This window comes from Pinus tabuliformis, chromosome 3_1, assembly GCF_031772625.1.
Source record: "Pinus tabuliformis cultivar Carrire ecotype Pingquan chromosome 3_1, CPIR1, whole genome shotgun sequence".
NCBI lineage: Eukaryota > Viridiplantae > Streptophyta > Pinopsida > Pinales > Pinaceae > Pinus > Pinus tabuliformis.
Window position 1 is genome coordinate 751623525 of NC_142301.1, and position 22491 is coordinate 751646015.

General features: G+C 43.2%; 1 protein-coding gene and 1 pseudogene across 3 annotated transcripts in view; one reads left to right on the plus strand and one right to left on the minus strand.

The window, feature by feature from the left end:
• LOC149189548 (uncharacterized) overlaps positions 1–22491 on the minus strand; it is a 232483-nt gene that overhangs the window by 145387 nt on the left and 64605 nt on the right. The gene's annotated exons all lie outside the window — the stretch shown is intronic.
• On the plus strand, positions 714–14830 carry LOC149189549 (ATP-dependent DNA helicase 2 subunit KU80 pseudogene; annotated as a pseudogene).

Below are 22491 nucleotides of genomic sequence, written 5' to 3' on the forward strand. Positions count from 1 at the left end.
ATCACCTACAGCAAAGTGTAACAGAACTGTTTGAAGAAATATCTCCCTGAAACTCCAACTAAAAAACTCAGAAATTTCTAAAGAAATTCAGAAGTTTGTCAAAGCGGAATCTTACAGTGGTATCAGAGCCCTAATCTTGGCTCAGCCTGTGGGAAACCCTCCATTTTATGACACCATAGCATGACTCTGGCCAGTTGTGGGTGATATCAAGGAGAAAAATTCCAGGACCGGAATTAAAGGCTAAAGGTAACTAAGAGAAATGCTTCCCACTCAAAAATTCGAAAATTACAGTCAAGCTTTCACAAAAGTGACAGAACTTATAGAGGCTTGGGTCCGGTCAAAGAAAGCAAGAAAGGAAAAGGAAGGTTGCAGACTCGAAGATAAATCAGTGGCCACAAACCCAGAAGAATGTGGAGAAGGATATGAAGTTGGCCTCCCCAGAGATCATCCTCAAGATGGTGATGAAGCACTATGCAAGCCCATAGTTAATTCTTTGACAAATAACAGAAATGGTGATTTAGTTTGTCAACCATCTGTTCATGTATGGGATGTGGATGGCACTAATACTGAAGATTGCTCCATCATTGTCGAAGAAATTATTGCTATTCCACTGCAGAATGACAGGACACTTGCCCAAAGATTAAAGAAGGACAAAACTATGAAAGACAAAACTATGAAAGGCTTTTTCCAATTCTTGTAATGTTGGTGGTGACATGAGCAGAATTGGAAAGATAGACAGTGGCAGAATTGGCCTAGCAGTAAATAAATTACTGTCTAGTGATGTCTATAATATTGGGCCTCAGCATATCATGGGAAGCCTCACGGATCATATTCTTTTATTTACAAATGAACCACTTCTATCATATGCACCGGAAGGGAGGCGGAAAGGAATGTGGACAGCCACTATGTTTGATCGAGGCAAGAATAAGGAGGTTGGCATGGTAAAGGAGTTTTACAAATCAACCTTAGGTGATGAGTTTGCCAATGAAATACAATTCAAAAATCTGTCTGAAGAAAAACACCTTAAGTATAATCACTGGGGTTTTTACAGGGCCTTCCAAAGCAAGTCTTTAAATGTTGTAGCAGACTTGGAAAAAATGGCAGATGAAGCATTGCACCCTACAGGGTTTAATTACAGTAAAAGAACGTCAGGTCTTAAATTGGAGCTAGAAGCTGACAATGATCTGCAGAGGGAAGTTGGTGGCTATGAGAGTGTGGTTGATTTCCGACCTATTAAGGCTGTTGATGAGGATCTTCTTGAAGCCTTGAATAGGCTACCAAGAGGAATGGTTCCAGGTGATTTTTTGGATGCCATAGTAGTTGGAGTAGACTTGCCGATAAAGGAACTTGGAAGAAAGAGTGCAGGAAATAAACACCTTTGTTTAATTACAAGTGCTCAATCCTTGATCAAAGAACCTGAAGAAGGAACAAAAGAGGACCAGGTAGACATAATTGCTAACCAGATGGAAGAGCATGATATCCAACTTGACATTGTAATTTTCCGACAGAGGATGCCTAGACAAACTAAATCAAAGTTATTTTGTGAAGATCTTTCCCTTTTAAACAGATTTTCGAAGCAAGCACAAGCAGAAGTGATAGTTGTTGAAAGTTCAACCTCACTATTGGGTGCTATGGAAGCCAGGAACATTTTTCCAGTAATTGTATTCAGAGGTAACTTGGAGCTGACTCCTATGATGAGAATTCAGGTGTGGGTTTATAAGAAGACAAGGAAAGAAAGTATCCCTCCTTTAAAGAGATATTCAGACATGGCACCTCCAAATGATCGAAATGCAACACGAGAAGTGAAGGTGGATGTTGTGTACCAAGGTAGGGAAGATCCTGACAAGAAAATTCCTCCAAATCAAAGGATCAAGGGTTTTCAGTATGGACCACAAATGGCTCCTATTTCCACTACAGAAGAAGAAGCACTCAAATTCAAGCCTGAGAAGGGCCTGAAGCTTTTGGGCTTTACAGATGCATCAAACATTCTAAGGCACCACTATATGAGAGTGTTGTAGCGGCTGCAACACCCTCCAAAATTTTGGCTTGCATCCAAATTTCGGAGCCTTCCTTGGTTTTTCCTTTGATGGTTGCAAACACTCGAGCTCACCCCATGAGCTCTTGTGAAGTATTTTCACCTTTTTTGCTTGTTTGACCAGCGGTCGTCTTTCAGCATGTTGATTTCTTTGTCATGCTTGTAATCTTATTCTGGTGAGTTTGAAGGTTTGTCTTTGTGTGTTTAGGTTGTCTTCGCTATGTGAACACCCATCGCACTCACACACAAAGTTGTAAGCACTGTCACGCAAGTGTCGTCACGGTCGTCCAAAGGTCTATCACAAGTGTCATGCTTGTCGCTCTCAACTCCAAGACAGTCTCACCGAGGGCATGTTTTGTCTTGTTGTCATGGTGGTCTATGTTGTCTCGTCGTCAAGTATGCTAAGTGTATGATCACAATGTTAGTTTGCACAAGTTCACTTGCTTTCGACACTTAGCCATTTTCCTGAAAATCTGCCCGACCGAACAACCCTCTTCCACCGGACCCTGACTGAGCTGCACTGCGCAGTCTCAGCCCTCAGTGACCCTGCTTTGTTGCTCGGAGCTACACAATGCTTGAGGCTGTCCTCCAAGTCAGCTACACTGCGCAATCCCGGAGGTGAGCAACCTATCTGCCTCCCAAAATAGCGCAGAAACTGCCTCCATGTCCAACTAAACTGCGCATTTCTCAAGCACAGTCATCAACCTTCTTGTCTGCTGGAAGCCAGCACTGCTCTGAGATCTGGATCTGCATTGCTCCCCAAAACTGCACAGACATGCCCATCTGGTCCTCTGCTACCTTGCTCTGCACTGTTCTCAGAAATTGCGCAAAATTTCCCAACTGACTCTTGCAGCCTTGCTCTGCACTACCTACAGAAATTGCGCAAACATGTCTAGTAGTTCCCCTGCTGCCTGTCCTGCACTATTCCTAGAAATTGCGCAGTCATGCTCAACAGGTCCCTCTGCAACCCTGCTCTGTCTTCCCTCTGGAAACTGCGCAGAATTGCCCAACAGTCCCTCTGCAACCCCGCTTTGTCCTCCCTCTGAAAACTGCGCAGAAACTGCCCCCCTCAAGGTCCCACCTTGCAACCGACACTAGTGACTTCCATTGTGCAATTCTGCCTCCCAGTGATCACTACACAGTTTTTCCTGACAGTGCAAGTTGTCCTCCCGGAATGCCTCATTCCAGCCTGAGCTGTGCTCTGCGCTATCTCAGTGAGTTGTCCTCCCTCCCTGTCACCCGAAACACGAGAACAATGCATCATGCTAGACTAGGAGGTTTTGGATTTGATGTCGTCCCGTCATGAGTGAATTGCAGGAACAGGTACACTGGTAGATCATGGCGAGACGACGAACAAGATGAAGAAGGAGCGCACATGCTAGAAGACTTGCTTGTAGCTAGACAAACATACCAAGCATATCAAGCAACAAGCAAAAGGAACACATGCATTGAACCATCAAGCAAGACCAAGACCATCGAAGACCCCGCAGCACTATGCCATGCGGAGGAGAAGACAAAGCACACCAAGAGTACATCCATCACTCAGCAACGCAGCAGCTTGACATGGACACCACAGTCAGCTAGTACATGTCAGCAGTGTCATGTCGAGTTGTGTCATGAGTTGTCTCAGCCACATCACCATTATGGGCCATATTCGTTGTAACTGAATGTAATGTAAAGTGAAGTCCAATGGACGCACACAAGAAGTCGAAGAGTCATGTCAGTTGAAAATTCATGGGAAGTTGAACAGTCACGAGGGTAGTCCAAGAGTCACAAGGGTCAAGCATCACCCTTGGCTATATATACCCCTCCCATTGTATTAGCAAGGACATTCACCTTGGCTCCTCCCACATAGCCTTGAGGGTCTATAGTCTGTTCTTTGAGGAGTGAGGAGTGGCACCAACGTCACACTACTAGGACTAGTGATGTATGTTGTACAGATGTGTCTTGGGACATTTGCTTAATTCAGAAGCCTGTTAAGGCCAGCACGTTTTCACACATGTTTTGTAGATGTTTGTAAGATTACTCTTTAAACATTTGTAATACATGTTTGCTTAAGCTGTACTAAGATAGTTGAATTACTCTGGTTATTTTAGTACTTACATTGTTGAAGATGTGTTGTATTGTTTATAATTGTTGTCTCGTCCGAGTGGACTACTCCACAAAACATTAGACAGACCATTCTTGTTTTCTTCGTTATAACAACTGTCACCTCCGTGTAGACTACTCTATTGGATGGTGTACGTGTTTTCCCTTGCACTTTGGTTTTAACAACTGCTGCATCCGTAGTGGACTACTCCGCTGGATGCTGGACAAACTCTTGTTGGTTCACGTATGTCTCTCCCTAGGTGGTACTACTACCTCTCATCTAGAGGTTCACTTTTACTCTTTCCCTTTACAGTAAGAGAACCCAGACACAAGTTACATTATGCATTCATCAAGCATACTCACCTCGCTTTTTGAAGATACAAGCATAACACTCTCATGTGCTGAACAGCAAGAGCTAAGGCAAATCTCTAAGATAATGGCAACCGAACCATCATACTGGATAGGACTCTTACACCAAACGGTGTGAGGTCTAGTTGGGACTTCATACCGGGGAGATCCCCTGAGTGTTGGCAGGTCCAGCACTGTCAACATTTTTCACACTAGAAGGAGGTCCGCCAGCAGTTTATGGTTGAATGTCCTACCAACCCCACTTATCTATCATCTGGTCAAGGCAGTAACACGAACTCCCTCTCCCCTACACACAACTCTGAAGTTGGTTATTCCTCACCTCCTAGACCTGAACAAGAAATTTCATATCATCACATCCGTGTTGTCTGTCCCATCACCCATCAATTTGCTAAAGTTGTTGGACTGATTCTAGGAGTGCACATTCTTCCCTACTCGCAGAAGAAGCAAAAGACTACTCCCACAGGAGTGGTAGTCTCATCTCTAGAAGAAGCAACCCTCACCACTCTTGAAGAGCTGGCCAAAGCTATTGAGAACAAAACGGAACCTCCAGTCTTCCGAGAGGGAGAACATGATAACCTCTTACTCTTGGGCTCAGGTTCTGAAGGAGGCGGAGGGGAAGGCAGTGGAGGCGAACCAACAGAATCAGAGGTAGAACCATTAAATTCAGAAAAAGAGGAGGACGAAGAAGAGGACAACATGGTTGACCAAAATCTGGAATGGATGACCCAGGGCCCATTGGCACTCCCGGGTGTCTTGCACAAGATGCCAAGGCACGCAGAGAAGTTGTTAACAAAGTATGACCCTAACAAGACAGTGAAGGCGGAAGATCACCTAGACACGTTCTACCTACATCTGTAGACACTCGAGGTACGTTATGACGACATTGCATGTAGACTATTTCCATGTACCTTGGATGGCAGAGCAGTTGTATGGTACCATAGCCTTCTTGTGAACTCCATTCAGAACTGAGGGGTGTTCAAGAGAATTTTCCTTAAGAAGTTTGTTGAAGACAAAACCCCCGCCATGTTGCTAAAAGAGTTGGGTAGTCTCAAGATGGAGCAGAAAGAAAAAGTCAAAGATTTTAACCAAAGGTTTAACTGTATCTTGAACAAGTTCACAGCAGACACCAAACCTCACGACTCCATCACTGTTGAATGCTACACATCTGCACTACTAACCAACATTACGCAGTTCATTAAGCGAGCTGCGAAACCAACACTATTGGAAAATTGCCAAGAGGCAATTGTTGTGGAGAACGACCTATGCGCTATTCGATTCATTGTAGATGACAAATCAGCTAAGGACTCCAAAGACACAGGCAGGAGGTCTTAGACTACTGTGAGTAAGGCAAAGGAAAAGGAAGCAAGTGAAATTGAGAGCCTTACTCATCTCATCAAATCCTTGACAACCGAAGTTTCTAAACTCAAACAATGGACGAGCAAGACGACCGTGAACAGTAGACCTCCGAGGTTTGCGCAAATGAAGAACACAACTTTAGGCAACAGCAGTAACCACCCGGCCAAATTTGCGCAGAGCTCTAACCTTGTGCTCAACCTGGATGCGATCGCGACAGATCATTACTGCAAGTTCCATAGCGAACGACATTCAGAGAAGACTTGCCCAAGATGGAACCAAGGAATGAGCGCTTTGGCTACACAGTTGACTGATCAATTTGTAGCCAGTGAGCAGGCTCGGCCTGAGGATGAAGACGAAGAAGTTGTTGCATCTGATGAAGCTCCAAGTGTTGGGCATGTAATCAACATGTATCAATGTGCTCGCACTGCCTAGCAGACGACCACCGAGAAGGAGCCTCCAAGCGACTGCCCAAAGCAAAACAATCAATACAACTTGAGAAGTTAAGGGGGCCCCACTATGTTTGAGATACCGAAAGAAAAGGTAAGACAACATTTGCTCAGATCAGTTGATCCGTCGGTCATCTCAACATAGAAAACCCAAAGCAAGTCTGGGAAGATAGCTACGGCAAAAAGTACATTCGTGAGCAACAAAGACAAGAGCAGCCCACCGGACAACACGAACACAAGTCTACCCCTAGACATCTCGGTGAGTCTTCCCGCTCTGGACTACAACATTATTGAAGACATGAAAAAGACTCGTGCAAACATCTCTCTGTATGAGTTAACCAAGATCACGGGTCAGCGAGATATTCTTTTGCGTGCATTGGGGCAAACCTCCACAAACAATGTTGCCTCTTCCAGCAAGGGACCAAGCAAGTCTCTCGACTCACTCGCATCCATGCTCAATGCACTCCGCATGGAGGAAGCAAACTCGCTCTGCCCACCATTTTTGTTGTCATTCGAAATATTTAACTTCAATGTCCACAATTGTTTGGTTGATTCTGGCGCGTCAGTCAATGTCATGCCACTCTCCATTGCTAAGAGGATCAATGCTCAATGGAGTAGCACAACTGCGCAGATCATCCAACTTGACAAAACATGTGTGCCAGCCATTGGTGAACTCCGAGATGTGATCATCTGGTTATCGTCTGACGGACGAGTTCATCAATGCATTAACATTGTGATTGTGGACATCCCAGAAGCATATGGCTTACTGCTCAGCAGAGACTGGTCTAGCAAGCTGCAAGGATACTTTGCTATGGACTGGTCACACTTATGGCTTCCGCACAAGGGCAGAAACAACCAGATCCGAGTGTTGTCAGAAAGATACATGAAACATAACGTTACTCCCTTGAATGGTGAAAATGAACCATTGGCTTTCGCAAAAATCATGTTTGGCAATTTCTTTCTGGAAACACAGTTGGGGTGTTATCTTGCACAGCCAGCCCCCACCTCACCAAACGCAGTGTTGGGTCTCCTTCCTTATCCAACTGGCAAAAATGAAACCTGTACCATAGATTGTAATAGTAACAACAATAGAGACAATAGTACTAGCGCGGCAAGCGGTCCTTATACAGATAATATGTGGACCCTATACTTTGACGGATCCAAGACACAAGAGGGCTCTGGAGCCGATTGTGTTTTGACAGACCCGTTGCAAAGGAAACATTTAGTCTCAAGCCGCTTGGAGTTTGAGTGCACAAACAACACCGCCGAGTATGAAGCACTCGTTTTGGGCTTACAGAAAGCCATCAGCCTCAATGTTGTTGTGCTTAAAGTGGTAGGTGATTCAGAGATCGTGGTACGCCAGGTACATAACACTATACACTGTGTGTCACCACGTCTTAAAAGTTATCAACAAGAGGTATGGCGACTTATCTCTAACTTCCAAGCCTTCAATATTATTTTTGTACCAAGAATGCGTAATGCAATTATAGATGCTCTAGCAAATGTTGCTGCTAGGCTGACACCGCTAACCATTTTCAGGGGCCAGTGGATGCCAAAACCCACGACTCCACAATGTTGTACGAATAGATCAACCTGGGAACAGACAAAAATCCAAAGTTCATGAATCTCGGTATATGTTGCACCCCATAAGAGCGGCAAGCTTTTGTCCGCATGTTCAGACAGAGTCGTGATGTGTTCATGTGGACTCATGATGACTTGAAAACATATGACACGCGAATAATCCAGCACATCATTCCAATCAAGGAAGGGGCCAAGTCGTTTCAGTAGAAACTAAGGAAAGTGCATCCATCACTTGAGTCTCTCACAAAAAGAATTGACTAAGTTGTTGGATGCTCGAATCATTTACAAGGTTCGTCATTCCACGTGGGTTTCAAATCTAGTCCTTGTTAGGAAGAAGTCTGGGGAGATCCACCTATGCGATGATTTCTGTAGCGTTAATCGTGCCTCAAACAAAGATAACTACCCAATGCTATCTATGGAGCACATATTACAAACAGTATCTAGAGCAGAGATGTTCTCTTTGCTAGACAATTTCTCAGGATACAATCAAGTTCTAGTAGCAGAGCCTGATAGACTAAAGACAACATTCCGTACCAAGTGGGGTACATTCGCTTATCGTAGAATTTCGTTTAGGTTGATAAGGCGCTACATTTCAACGCACAATGGACATCGCTTTCCATGGGCTCATTGGACAAAGCGTAGTGGTCTACCTCGACGATGTGACAGTCTTCTCTAGACATCGGTTAGACCACCTGCACCATCTCAAGAAAATCTTTGAGCGATGTCGGAAGTACGAGATATCCTTGAATCCCAAGAAGAGCGTCTTCGCAGTGTCTGAGGGTAACCTCCTTGGGCACATCATTGCCAAGAGTGGGATCAAGGTAGATCCGGACAGAGTTCGGACCATCACGTAGATTCCTTATCCCATGAACAAGAAAGCTATGCAGTCCTTCCTAGGGAAGATCAACTTCCTTAAAAAGTTCATCTCTAATTATGCGTAGATTGTCAAACCCATTCAAGAGATGACCAAGAAGGACGCAGTGTACAGTTGGGGAAAAAAGGAAAAGGAAGCGTTTGCCCAGATTAAGCAAGCTATAGCAGAGGCACCTGCACTATATAACCCAAACTTCAACAAAGATTTCTTGCTCTACACGTTTGCTTCCGACACTTCACTCACTGTTGTGCTCACTCAGAAAGACAAGTTGAACAATGAATGACCCATCTCTTTCATGAGCGTGAGCTTGCAAGGACCTGAACTGAACTATCCCGTCGTGGACAAACAAGCATACGCAGTATACAAGGCAGTTAAACACTTCAGACCCTACCTCTTGAAAAATCATTGCATTGTCTTTGTGTCGCACCCAGCAGTCAGATCATTGCTTGTTCAGCAAGAGCTGGGTGAGAGAAGGGCAAATTGGATGACAAGATTGCAAGAGTATGACTTGGACATCAAGCTAGTTCACACCATAAAGGATCACTGTTTTTGCAGACTAGCAACGGAAGCAGTATATGCACAAGAGAAAGAAGTAGAGCTTGTCGGTTGGGAGCAAGAAATTGAAATGTATAATGTTGAGCGAGCCCCCCCCACTTCGCACGAAAACTCTTGGTATGCAGACGTGCGCCAGTACCTTGAGCATGGCACCATGCCCTCTCACTTCTCTATGCGGCAGAAGAGGGCACTCCAACTGAAAGCTCTATCTTACCAATTGGTGCATGGAGTGCTTTACAAAAAACATCACAATGGCGTTTTGCTCAGGTGCCTGGATGCACAAGATTCGGAAAGGGTGTTACGTGATCTCCATGACGGACCAGCCGGGGGTCACTTCGCGGGAAACACAACAACGCACAAGGTCATGCAGGTTGATTTCTACTGGCCTACATTATTCAAAGATGCACATGCCTATGCCTGCAAGTGTCTGGTCTGTCAAAGATGTGCCGGCAGAAAACGAAGGTCAACAGCCCCGCTGCAGCCTGTTGCAGTGGATGAACCATTCCAACAGTGGGGCTTGGACATCATTGGGGATATTTTCCCACATTCGTCAAAGCAACACCGCTACATCTTAACTGCTACAGATTACTTCACGCGGTGGACAGAAGCAGTTCCGCTGAAACAAGTGAATGACCAGGAAGTCATCAACTTCCTAAGACAGAACATCATCTCGAGGTTTGGCATTCCTATATCACTTGTTTTTGACAATGCAACGTACTTTTTTTTTGTTAAAGCTTTATGACTTTGCATTGATTGTAAATGCTTTAACACAATACCATTTTGCAATCACTTGACGGGAAGATTGACACTCTCTTTGTCAATGGCCAAGACCTAAAATATTATTTTCAATGATCTGGCGCTGCACCCCCCACTGTGTACATACTCCTTTTATTGTTGCTCTGTTATTTGCTTTGCTTTATTGTTTCGTTCTTTGCTTTGCTGATTTGCTCTGCTATGCCATTCAGTTGTTTAGTTTTGTAAATAAGAGTTTTCTCACACTGCATTCTGGTTTTTGAATGTGCATGTGGCTGAAGTTTAAAGAATCTTGTGACACTGCAGCGCTTGGTCAGTCCTATGTACGTCTTCTTTGTGCTTGGTTGTAACTTTTGGTCGATGAAGTCTTGACGGAAAATACGATCCGTTTGTAAGGAAAGTTTTGGTCAAACCATGAACCCGTGTCCAGTCTGGGAAACCTCATGCCTATACTCAGTTTTCTGTTATGTGTATCAAGCTTATCCAACTAGTAGAAACGAAGAAGGGGAAAACCTAAACAAGCAAACCTGAATCAGAGGTCTTACATGCTTCTCTAAAGGAACAACCTCTTCTGCTCTCAATAAGTCGGGATCCCTCTTCCACCCCAAAATAAATAAGTGCCTATGCACAGTCCTCTTACAAAAAAATAACAAAGGCGAAAGAAGAGAAAGGCTTCCTACGCAAAGAGGTGAAGCAAGCAACTCCACCGGGGTACTATCCAGGCTCGCTAGCAGTGGAGCAATGTTTGTGTTCCTACGTGACTCCGCTGGGGTACTGTCCAGGCCTGCTGGCAACGGAGCAACACCAGAGATGAAAACTTATACTCTGAAAATCTTAAGCTCGCGAACCAAATTACCCTTCCCGATTTGAAACACTGTGATCTGGCTGAATTTTGTGTTGTGTTCAACTAAGTCGGTACAAGGTGAACCGTGTCTATCCACAGGGTAAGTGGGGAAGCCGAAGTGATCTGCACAATGAATTAATACTCCCTGAAAGTCCAGGGCCCTGCGTTGAAAATGAACCAAAACAGAGACGCTGGTATTCAACCAGTGTGTCGCCAAGTGTTGTAGCGGCTGCAACACCCTCCAAAATTTTGGCTTGTATCCAAATTTCGGAGCCTTCCTTGGTTTTTCATCTAATGGTTGCAAACACTCGAGCTCACCTCATGAGCTCTTGTGAAGTCTTTTCACCTTTTTTGCTTGTTTGATCAACGGTCGTCTTTCGGCATGTTGATTTCTCTGTCATGCTAGTGACCTTATTCTGGGGAGTTTAAAGGTTTGTCTTTGTGTGTTTGAGTTGTCTTCGCTATGTGAACACCTGTCGCACAAACACACAAAGTTGTAAGCACTGTCACACAAGTGTCGTCACGGTCGTCCGAAGGTCTATCACAAGTGTCACGCTTGTCGCTCTCAACTCCAAGACAATCTCACCAAGGGCATGTTTTGTCTTGTTGTCATGGTGGTCTATGTTGTCTCGTCGTCAAGTATGCTAAGTGTATGATCACAATGTTAGTCTGCACAAGTTCACTTGCTTTCGACACTTAGCCATTTTCTTGAAAATTTGCCCAACTGGACAACCCTCTTCCACTGGACCCCGACTGAGTTGCACTGTGCAGTCTCAGCCCTCAGTGACCCTGCTCTGCTGCCCGGAACTGCGCAGTGCTTGAGGTTGTCCTCCAGGTCAACTGCACTGCACAATCCCGGAGGTGAGCAGCCTGTCTGCCTCCCAGAATTGCGCAGAAACTGCCTCCATGTCCAACTGAACTGCGCATTTCTCAAGCACAGTCATCAACCCTCCTTCTTGTCTGCCGGAAACCTGCACTGCTCTGAGACCTGGGTCTGCACTGCTCCCCAAAACTGCGCAGACATGCCCAGTTGGTCCTCTGCTGCCTTGCTCTACACTGTTCTCAGAAATTGTGCAGAATTGCCCAGCTGACCCTTGTTGCCTTGCTCTGCACTGCCTCCAGAAATTGTGCAGACATGTCTAGCAATTCCCCTGCTTCCTGTCCTGCACTGTTCCCAGAAATTGCGCAGTCATGCTCAGCATGTCCCTCTGCAGCTCTGCTTTGTCTTCCCTCTGGAAATTGCGTAGAACTGCCCAGCAATCCCTCTGCAGCCTCGCTCTGTCCTCCCTCTGAAAACTGCGCAGAAACTGCCCCCCTCAGGGTTCCACCTTGCAGTCGACACTAGTGACTTTCACTGCGCAATTCTGCCTCCTAGTGATCACTACGCAGTTTTTCCCTAAGTGCAAGTTGTCCTCCCAGAATGCCTCATTCCAGCCTAAGTTGCGCTCTGCACTATCTCAGTGAGTTGTCCTCCCTCCTTGTCACTTGGAACACAAGAACAATACATCATGCTAAACTAGGAGGTTTTGGATTTGATGTTGTCCCATCATGAGTGAATTGCAAAAACAGAGACACTAGTAGATCATGGTGAGACGATGAACGGGATGAAGAAGGAGCGCACATGCTAGAAGACTTGCTTGCAGCTGGACGGACGTACCAAGCATATCAACCAACAAGCAAAAGGAACACAAGCATTGAACCATCAAGAAGGCCAAGACCATCGAAGACCCTGCAGCACAATGCCATGCAGAGGAGAAGACAAAGCACACCAAGAGTAAATCCATCACTCAGCAGCACAGCAGCTTGACATGGACACCACAGTCAGCGAGTACATGTCAGCAATGTCCTGTCGAGTTATGTCATGAGTTGTCTCGGCCACATCACCATTATGGGCCATATCCGTTGTAACTTAGTGTAATGTAAAGTGAAGTCCAATGGACACATACAAGAAGTCGAAGAGTCATGTCAGTTGAAAAGTCACGAGGGTAGTCCAAGAGTCACAAGGGTCAAACATCACCCTTGGCTATATATACCCCTCCCATTGTATGAGCAAGGACTTTTCACCTTGGTTCCTCCCACATAGCCTTGAGAGTCTATAGTATGTTCTTTGAGGAGCGAGGAGTGGCTCCAATGTCCCACTACTAGGACTAGTGATATATGGTGTACAAATGTGTCTTGGGAATTTTGCTTAATTCAGAAGCCTGTTAAGGCCAACACATTTTCACACATGTTTTGTAGATGTTTGTAAGACTACTCTTTAAACATTTGTAATACATGTTTGCTTAACCTGTACTAAGATAGTTGAACTACTTTGGTTATTTTAGTACTTACATTGTTGAAGATGTGTTGTATTGTTTATCATTGTTGTCTCGTCCGTGTGGACTACTCCGCAGGACATTAGACAGACCATTCTTGTTTTCTTGGTTATAACGACCGTCACCTCCGTGTGGACTACTCTGTTGGATGGTGTACGTGTTTTCCCTTGCACTTTGGTTTTAACGACTGTCGTATTTGTTGTGGACTACTCTGCTGGATGCTAGACAGACTCTTGTTGGTTCGCGTGTGTCTCTCCCTGGCTGGTACTACTGCCTCTCATCTAGAAGCTCACTTTTACTCTCTCCCTTTACAGTAAGAGAACCTGAACACAAGTTACATTATGCACTCACCAGGGATACTCACCTCGCTTTTTGAAGATACAAGCATAACACTCTCATGTGCTGAACAGCAGGAGCTAAGGAAAATCTCTATGATAATGGGAACCGAGCCATCGTACTAGATGGGACTCTTACACCAAATGGTGTGAGGTCTAGTTGGGACTTCATACCAGGGAGATCCCGTGAATGTTGGCGGGTCCAGCACCATCAATAGAGAGATACAAATATTTTTATCGCAACACCAGGTAATACCATTGCCATTTTTGCAATGGCCAAGGCAATGCAAACAACAAAGAATGTTTCCATTTTGCGTTGCGTGTGGAGGAAAGGAAAATCAAACGCTGTGCTTGGTATTTTGACCCCCAACATATCTAACACAGACAATGTTATGCTTGACTTGGTGCCCCCTGGAAGAGAGGAGGCAATGAAACTGGAGCTAACATTGAATCCTATTTTAGAGCGGTTCTACAGTTTTCTTCATTTAAAATCAAGAAGATCAGATGTTGATGTGCCTCCAATTGACTATGTTGTTAAGAGGATAATTGAGCATGACCCAGAGTTGTTTGCTAAAAAAGAACTTAAGAGGTTTTGTAGCCTATTCCAATTGAAAAAGAATCAAAAAGCAGAGTCTCCAATAGATTTTGGAGGGACAAACCATTATTATCTGAAGAACCAGCAGGGAAAGATGCAGGAGATAATGTGCACAGTGGCATCTCCTTCGACAGTCTTGCAATAAGGAAAGCAGAACAAGTTGGAAGATTGACACCAGTTGTAGATTTTGAGGTTATGTTGGCATGCAGAGACAGTGATGAATGGGTTCCCAAGGCTATTAAAGAAATGAAAAAGCTTATCATTGATCTGTTGGATTCTTCTTACAGAGGAAACACATACCATAAAATGATGGATTGCTTAGCAGCACTACGAACTGGATGGATACAACAAGAGGAGGCAATGGAATTCAACAATTTCATGCATGGGTTAGCAAATAGGTGCCAGGGTAAAAGACTGAATGAGTTTTGGGAATTACTTGTTCCCAAGAATGTCAGTTTGATAAACAAGGACGAAGTTGTTGACAGTGATGTGACTGAAGTACAAGCGAAAGCAATTCTATTCAAATCTAACAGAGCACATGAGAAAGCACCAAAAATAGATGTAGATGAGATGGAACATTTCGAAAGATTATTGTTGGGTGCCTTAACCATTGTTTCTGTCGGGTTAAAAAGACAGTTTGCATGGTACTTGAACACACAACCTCAAAACCATGAATTGATTTGACTAGTGTCAATAGACTCTTCGGTGAAAAAGGAAACTCAAGGCAGTGCTTTGGTAATGAGTACTCTTGATAGGACAGTCATTTGAAACCTAAAAAGGACAATAATTCTTTGGTGCATCAAGGAGTTGACACTTTACTGACAGATGAAAACAAGAGTGAGTGCCTTGAAGAACCTTGTCAAATTATGGTATTTCATAACATGGATTGCTCAACTCTTACATCTTAAGGGTTTACAGAATTTGAACATAGGAACCATGGAGATATTGGTTACATCACTCAAAGCGCTAAAGATTTAAAGATCAAAGACACCATTGAGCATAGCATCATAAAAAACCAGAGAGATGCAGAAGGTAACAGGGGTGTTTCGCCTAACATGTTGATGGTTGAACAGAAGGGCCATTTGAAACAGGCCAGCCTTCCGTTTCCAGATACTTCCATGAAGGTTGATAGAACAACTACTCCAGCAGGTAGCGTGGGTTCATCAATATAAGAAATTACTGAGCAGATGGGGTTCAGTTGTACAAAGGCATTCAACAGGTGGATTTGGGATCCTAGCATAGATATGCAGACTCTGGTGGATTGGAGGTGAGCGTGGTGAACAACAATTTGTTGTAGGGCAGATTGTTAATCATGGTCTTCCTGTTATTTGCCATGGATCGTTGGAACATTTTGAGGATTGCTTTGGCATGGATGAGATTGGTTTGATCAAGATGGATTCATATGATGGACCGCAAATTTGCAAGCTTGGGTCTTCATCGGATCGTGATGTTGCATATCAGAGATTGGAGGGATTTGCACGAGTGGTATTTGATCTAGGAGGATGAGTGCTTGCAGGGTTGAGCTAGTGGAGATCATGTAGGCTCAAAGAGTCTAGCTTCAGAGGGACTAGCCCTATGGAGGCTTGGGATCTTTAGGTTCAGATGTGATGAGGCAGAGGCACAACTGAGATTGCAGGGTTCATTCTATAAAGTATGCTGCAGTGATGAACGCCAGATGGGTTGGTGTCGCCGATGCTGATGGAGACTTCCTAGTGTTGGAAGTACCTCCCTCGCTAAGAGTGCGTGTTGAGATTTGTAGCTTGGGAGGTACTCCAAACCCTAAGCTTGAGGATTGTGGAGGAGTTGGCACATAAAAGTCTTTTGTGGGCTTGAAACCCAAGCTTGGGGTTTTGTACCTGTTGACCCTGTCACCTACACCTACCTACAAGTCAATGAGAAAAGCCTTCAACCCCACAAGGTGTGGTTGGTGGCAGTGAACTCAAAGAAGGGGTTGTCAAACTAATCTTGACTCTCTCTGTTTGAGCTATCTCCTAGGTTAACTAAGGGGGGTCATCCCTAATGAAAAGTGAAGTTAAAAAAATGTGAGTTTCTAGGAGAATTGTTAGAGTTAAATAGATTATTTCTTTAAGATTTATAAACAAAACTGATATGAGCAATAACCATCAATACATAAGATAAGCATGAAATACATAAACAATCAGTGTCTTCAAAGTATTTCTCTTTAAGAAATGAAATTGTATTTGCTTAAAATGAAGTGAAATGCTTTCAAATGGAAAGCCAAAATAATTCAAAAAAGTGGAACAATAAATTGTTAGCACAAGATATTAAGTCTACAAATTAAAGCATGGAAACTATCTTGCTCAAAAAGATACCATTAGAAATCTACTTGTGAGAATGAGATGATGAAAAGAACTCAAATGTTAGACCGAGTTGACAACATGTTAAGTTTACAACCCCAAAATAATAGTACTTGAAAGTGAAATCAAACATTCATGACAATATGCAATTAACCAAAAGATAAGTCAATTTCCAAGTACAAGAAAATTAAAACTTATTGCAAAATTTAAAAGGGATTACAATGCTTGCATCCAAAGTGCCTCTTGAAATAAGATTTGAATTTGAGACTTTAAACCATCAAGATAGCAAGAAATTTAAGAACTTTGCAAACAAAGCAAATGTGATGGAATGAGTTCTTGGTTTATTTATTTGGACCTCATCCTCGCCCAAATATTTGGATCTCGCAATGAGGAGTCAACAGAGGTAGAGGGTCCTTAAAAGTCTATTCAGCCAGCTTAAGTTGGAGGTAAGTTTTAGTGAGGCTTGGGGCCTTCCTATACTAAAATGCTTAGATGAAGTGCAAATTGTGTTAATTCCCCAAATTAAACTAATGCTTCATGCAAATGCTTAAAAGATAAATAGTTTACAAAGCTTGAGAAGCTAGAATGCAAATAAGCTCATGTGTTTACACAATTGAATGGAATATAAGCAAGTAAAATGGAATAGATTTCTTTAAGCTGCAATTGTTTCAAATAAATGATAGTGCTCCAATAGTTTCATAACATATAGCATAAATTGACCCAGTAGTGAAGCATATACTTGAAGAAATTATGAAACAATTAAAACTTGCCAAAGTATGAAGTATTTACACATAAGATGAAATTTTCTCAAGTTTACAATTTGGCAGCGTATGCATGTAGAAATTCAAATACAAGATTAGTAAAAATTTGCATGTGGAGTGAAATGTGTTGATTTTAAGCATGCACAATATAAAATTAAAAACTAGAAAGCTAAGAAAATCTAGAAACAAGATTAGGCCACCCACAAGAATCCCTCCTCTAAATGAGGAAGGGGGATGCCATGGGAAAAATCCCAAGCTCCCTCCAACAATTTCTTTTACCTTTTATTAGCAATTAAAGTGGGTAAAAATGTCTCTAAGAGGGCAGCGCACAACACGAGAGAGATCTTTACAAAGATGGGACTCTAATAAAGCTAGACTCTCTCCCCAGAAATATAACAACAAACTTGAAACTCTCTCCCAAGTGCTTATGGCCTCCCTAGAAATCAGTCTTTGGATAGTGTGAGGGGGTCCTACATGCACACGACTGAGTAATTTTCCAAAGCTTCTCCTCAAGCTCCTTGCTACTCAATGCTCAAGCCTTGGTATTTCATAACATGGATTGCTCAATTCCTCCATGAACTACGTGATTCCTCCATGTTCAACTCGTAGTCCTCAACAGTGGAGTGCTAAGAATAGAAGAACCTAAAGCCTAAGATAACAGTGAGATGAGGCCCCACCTAATCTTCAGTCCAAATATACCATGGAATATTCCTTTAGTGCATGAGCTCTAATAAATTCGAATTTCCACATGTGCAACTACTGCTTTATCTCTAGGAAATTTGATTTTATGAAATAATGGTGTATTTATGATGCAGTGTGCTCAGTGATCTTCCACATGTCTGTTGACTCAACTCTTTGACTTAGGATAATTTCGAAGTCATTTCCACGTCATTCTGTCACATGGAATAATTTATTTCTCTCTATTTTATTTAATTCTAGCCTAATTAAATGCCACAATTTCCACTAAACTTTGGAAATGTGGGTATTGAGGATCCAAAACACATTATTAACCCCGAAGATATCTCAGAAGATTCTTGGCACCAATCCAATGTGAGTGATGAGGCTCAACCATATATTGCCTCAATGTGTTGACTGCAAAACATATATCCGGATGGGAGTTCACCAAGAACATCAATGCTCCTATGAGTTAACGACACTCAGAAGCATTTCCCAAAACAGGTCCGGCAACACTACCGCATAACTTCTTGAAGTTAAGCTCCATCGGGGTAGTCACGAGCTTGCAGTCCCCCATACCAAATCTCTCCAAAATCTTTACCACGTATTTTACTTGAGATAGGAAAATATCTCCTGGCTTTTGCCAGACCTCCAACCCTAGGAAATAGTGCATCAGTCCTAGGTCCTTCATCTCAAATTCGGAAGCCAACTCCCTTTTACATTTTTGAAAGAGAGGGTCTGCACCTATCAGAAAGAGGTTGTCAACATATAGCACTAGTATGAGAGGCTTATCATCCTCAACCTTAAAGTAAAGGTTTAAATCGGCTTCACTCCTAGTGAATCCCAGCTTCATCAAGTAGCTTCATCAGGTTTAGATCATCAAGGTGCTTGCTTCAGCCCATAGAGAGCTTTCTTCAACCTACATAAGTGAGATTCCCAATTATGAATCTCAAACCCCTTGGGTTGTTACACATAAACTTCTTTAATCAAACCATGCAAGAACGTGGTCTTGACATCCATTTGACGTAGGTTCCATCCTTGCGAAGCAGCGAGGGCTATGATCGAGCGGATAGTGGTGTACCGAGCAACAGGTGCAAATATCTCATCATAATCTACACCTTCCTTTTGAGAGAAGCCTCGAGCAACAAAGCGAGCCTTATATTTTTCAACACTCCCATCAACTCCATGCTTTATTTTGTAAAGCCATTTCGAGATGACAGCTGTTTTGTCCTGGGGTTTGGGGACCACATCCCAGACATCATTCTTCATGATGGACTCATGTTCCTCATTCATAGCATCCTTCCATACTTGATGCTTCACGGCTTCTTCGAACGATGAAGGCTCATTTTGAATGATGGTGCTCATAATGGTCAAGTATCCCTGATACCTAGTCGGCTTCTTACTTTCACGGAAAGTCCCTCTGGGTGCAATATGTCCTTCGGCATCATCAAGTGTCCCCCTAAGCCATGAGGGCCTCTTCCTAGAAGAGGAAGGCTCTTGCGGAGGGGGATCAATAGGATCCATAGGTTCTTCCACATCGAGCATCGTCTCATCTTCCTTCTCATCTGACTTCCTAGTGTCAGCTTCTTTATCTTTCCTTAGAATAGGAAGATTGTCAACCTTACTAAGAGCCATATCTTCGTCAAAGGTGACATCATGACTTATTTCAACTTCCCCTTGACTAGCCACATAGATTTTATAGCCCTTAGAATTTTCTCTATAGCCCATGAAGATTCCCTTCTTTCCAGATGCACCCAATTTGTTTCTTTTTTCTTTCGACACATGAAAATATACAAGACTTCCAAAAATTCTAAATGAGAGACATCAGGTTTCTTACCAGTGAACATCTCTTCGGGAGTCTTAGAATCCAACGTTTGATGAGCACATTGGTTTTGAACATATACGACGGTATTCGCAGCTTCCGCCCATAGAAACTTCGGAAGCCTTTAATCGTGGAGCATGGCACAAACAGCTTCCATAATCGTACAATTCTTCCTTTCTGGCACACCATTCTGCTCAGGAGTGTATGGTGTTGTGGTCTCCCTCTTAATGCCAGCCTCTTTGCAAAAGTCATGGAACTCATTGGATTCATACTCGGTCCCATTATCAGTCCTTAAGATCTTGATCCTCTTCTCGGTTTGATTCTCGATCAAGGCTTTGAAGTGATGGAACCAGGAGAACACTTCATCCTTCTTTTTCAAGAAGTATATCCAAGTCTTGCGAGAATAATCATCTGTAAAAGTGAGATAATATAGATATCCTCCCAAAGAGTTCACAAGCATCATACCAGATATGTCGGAGTGAACCAACTGCAAAATGTCAGAGGTCTTGCTATGGCTAGAGGGGAATGGTCCCCTTTTGAGCTTTCCTTCGGCACATCCCGGACATACACCTTCATGCTCTATTTTGAACTCGGGCATCCCTATCATCATCTGTCTCACATCAGGTAGAGCCTCATAATGAAGGTGGGCAAACCTTCGGTGCCATAGTTCAGACTGTAGAGTTGTGTCGCAAGACATGACTCCCAACGGACTTCCTCCAACTTGATATAAAGAGTCAACTCGAAACCCAAGAGTGAAAGCATCTTTAAAATTCTTTTTCCACACACGTACCTTGCCATCGATGAAGGCCACCTTGTAGCCTTTGTCTTCCATAGCCGAAATGGACACCAAGTTCTTCTTGAGATCAAGTACATATAGGACTTCTTGCAAATGAATTGTGTTACCCTGATTTAATTGAAGAGTAACATTCCCTACACCCTTTACAAGATAGGTGGAATTGTCTCCAAAAATAATCCCCAAGTTTGCCTCCTTCTCTATCAAATTAGAGAGAGCTTCCTTGTAACCAGTGAAGTGCCTTGACGCACCGCTATCAATAAGCCAATTTCCCAACGAATCCGAAGGAGAGGTAGTGGAGAGGGCCGATATCAGATAATATTCATCTTGCTTATTGTTAACAACATTTGATTCATACCTGGAGTTCCTTGCTTTCTTGGAGGGTTGACCACTTCCTTGATTTCCGGCATTCCTCTTTCCGTTCCCATTGAACCTGCCATTCCTTTTATTGTGTTTGGAGTTGCCCCGGGAGTGATTTTGATCATCGTCATGAGATGTGTCCTTCCTATTTGGACACTCCCTCGCATAGTGGCCAAATTTAATGCAAACGAAGAATCTTCCCTTCCTTCAACCCTTCAGTTTGGACTTTCCTTTGAAGTGTCCTTAGACCCAGAATTATTTCTCTTTTTGGCATGAGAGGAGAAAGCAGTGGGATTGCCTTTGCTTGAAGGCATTTCTTGCTCTACCATCCTTGTCTCTTCTTGAATGCATCTCACCATCAATTCCTCAAATATCGGAATTTGATCGTTGTTGAGAAGAGTGGTTCTAAATACATACCATTCAGATGGGAGCCCTCCAAGAGTAGTGATAGTTAGTTCCCTGTCAGCAATGACTTCTCCAATCAATAGGAGATCATTCTTGATCTCAATGATCCTTAAGAAGTAGGATTGAATATCCTCGTCCTTGCCCTTCTTAATATCCTTCAGCTTATTTTTTAGGAACAGAACTTGATTTGCATCACTAACTTTAAACAAGCTTACCAATCTATCGTAGATCTCCTTGGAGGTGTTCAACTCAGAAACGTAGGCCACCAGACACTTGTCAATAGAGTCTCGGATGATCTTCTTCACTTTGAATTCACCCTCAGTGTACTTGTTCCTTGTAACAGCCAGCACGTTTGATGGAGGCTCCGTAATTTTGCCTCTCACATAGTCCAACACTCCCTGCTCTTCCAATGTCAAATCAAGAAACATCTGCCATCCGTGATAGTCAGACTTCTCACGGAGCTTGTCTTCAGCGGGGAAGTGTGATGAGGAACCCATGAAGCCTTTTGACTTTTTCCAATTGTCTTCGGTGATTTCTCTTGCTCTTGCTTGGGCTTTGTCTTCACCGCAGCTCTGATACCATGTTAAATTATGGTATGTTCTATGCTTAAGAGCAATTTACTTCAATTCTTCTTATTAGCACAATGTCAATTTCCAATAGAGCAATCACATTAACATGAAAGTAAAATGTTGATAGAACATAAATGAAAACAACAGAAGACAAGCCAAGACAAGAGACACAAGATGTGGTGCTAGCCAGGGACAAACCCCAATGCGGGTAAACTCTTTGATCAATTCTTCTATATTCTTCAATAATTCAGCAGAGAGAGAGAGATAGTACAATATCACAAATCTGTGATTTACAACAACAGTAATGAAACCCTTGAACAACGATAGCAAGAGTGATCAATCAGCTCCCAAATGTGTCCAAGACAACCTAGGAGAACTTAGTCGCCAACAGCAGTAATAACAACCCCAAAATAGTGAATGTAATAAGGTCAAAACAGTAGTAAATGCTACAGCATACTACAGCCAGCCCTAACCAGTCAACGTTGTCCAAAATCAGCTCTCCAACAAGTCAACGCAGGTTGTCCCTAGCCTAGGAGAGGTTGTCCACACAAAGCCGCAGTGAATGGAGGCAATATGTTGGTCAATGCAAGCCTAAATCACCCCAAACAAGATCATTGTACCTTCTTAAGTCCTTGCTGCCCT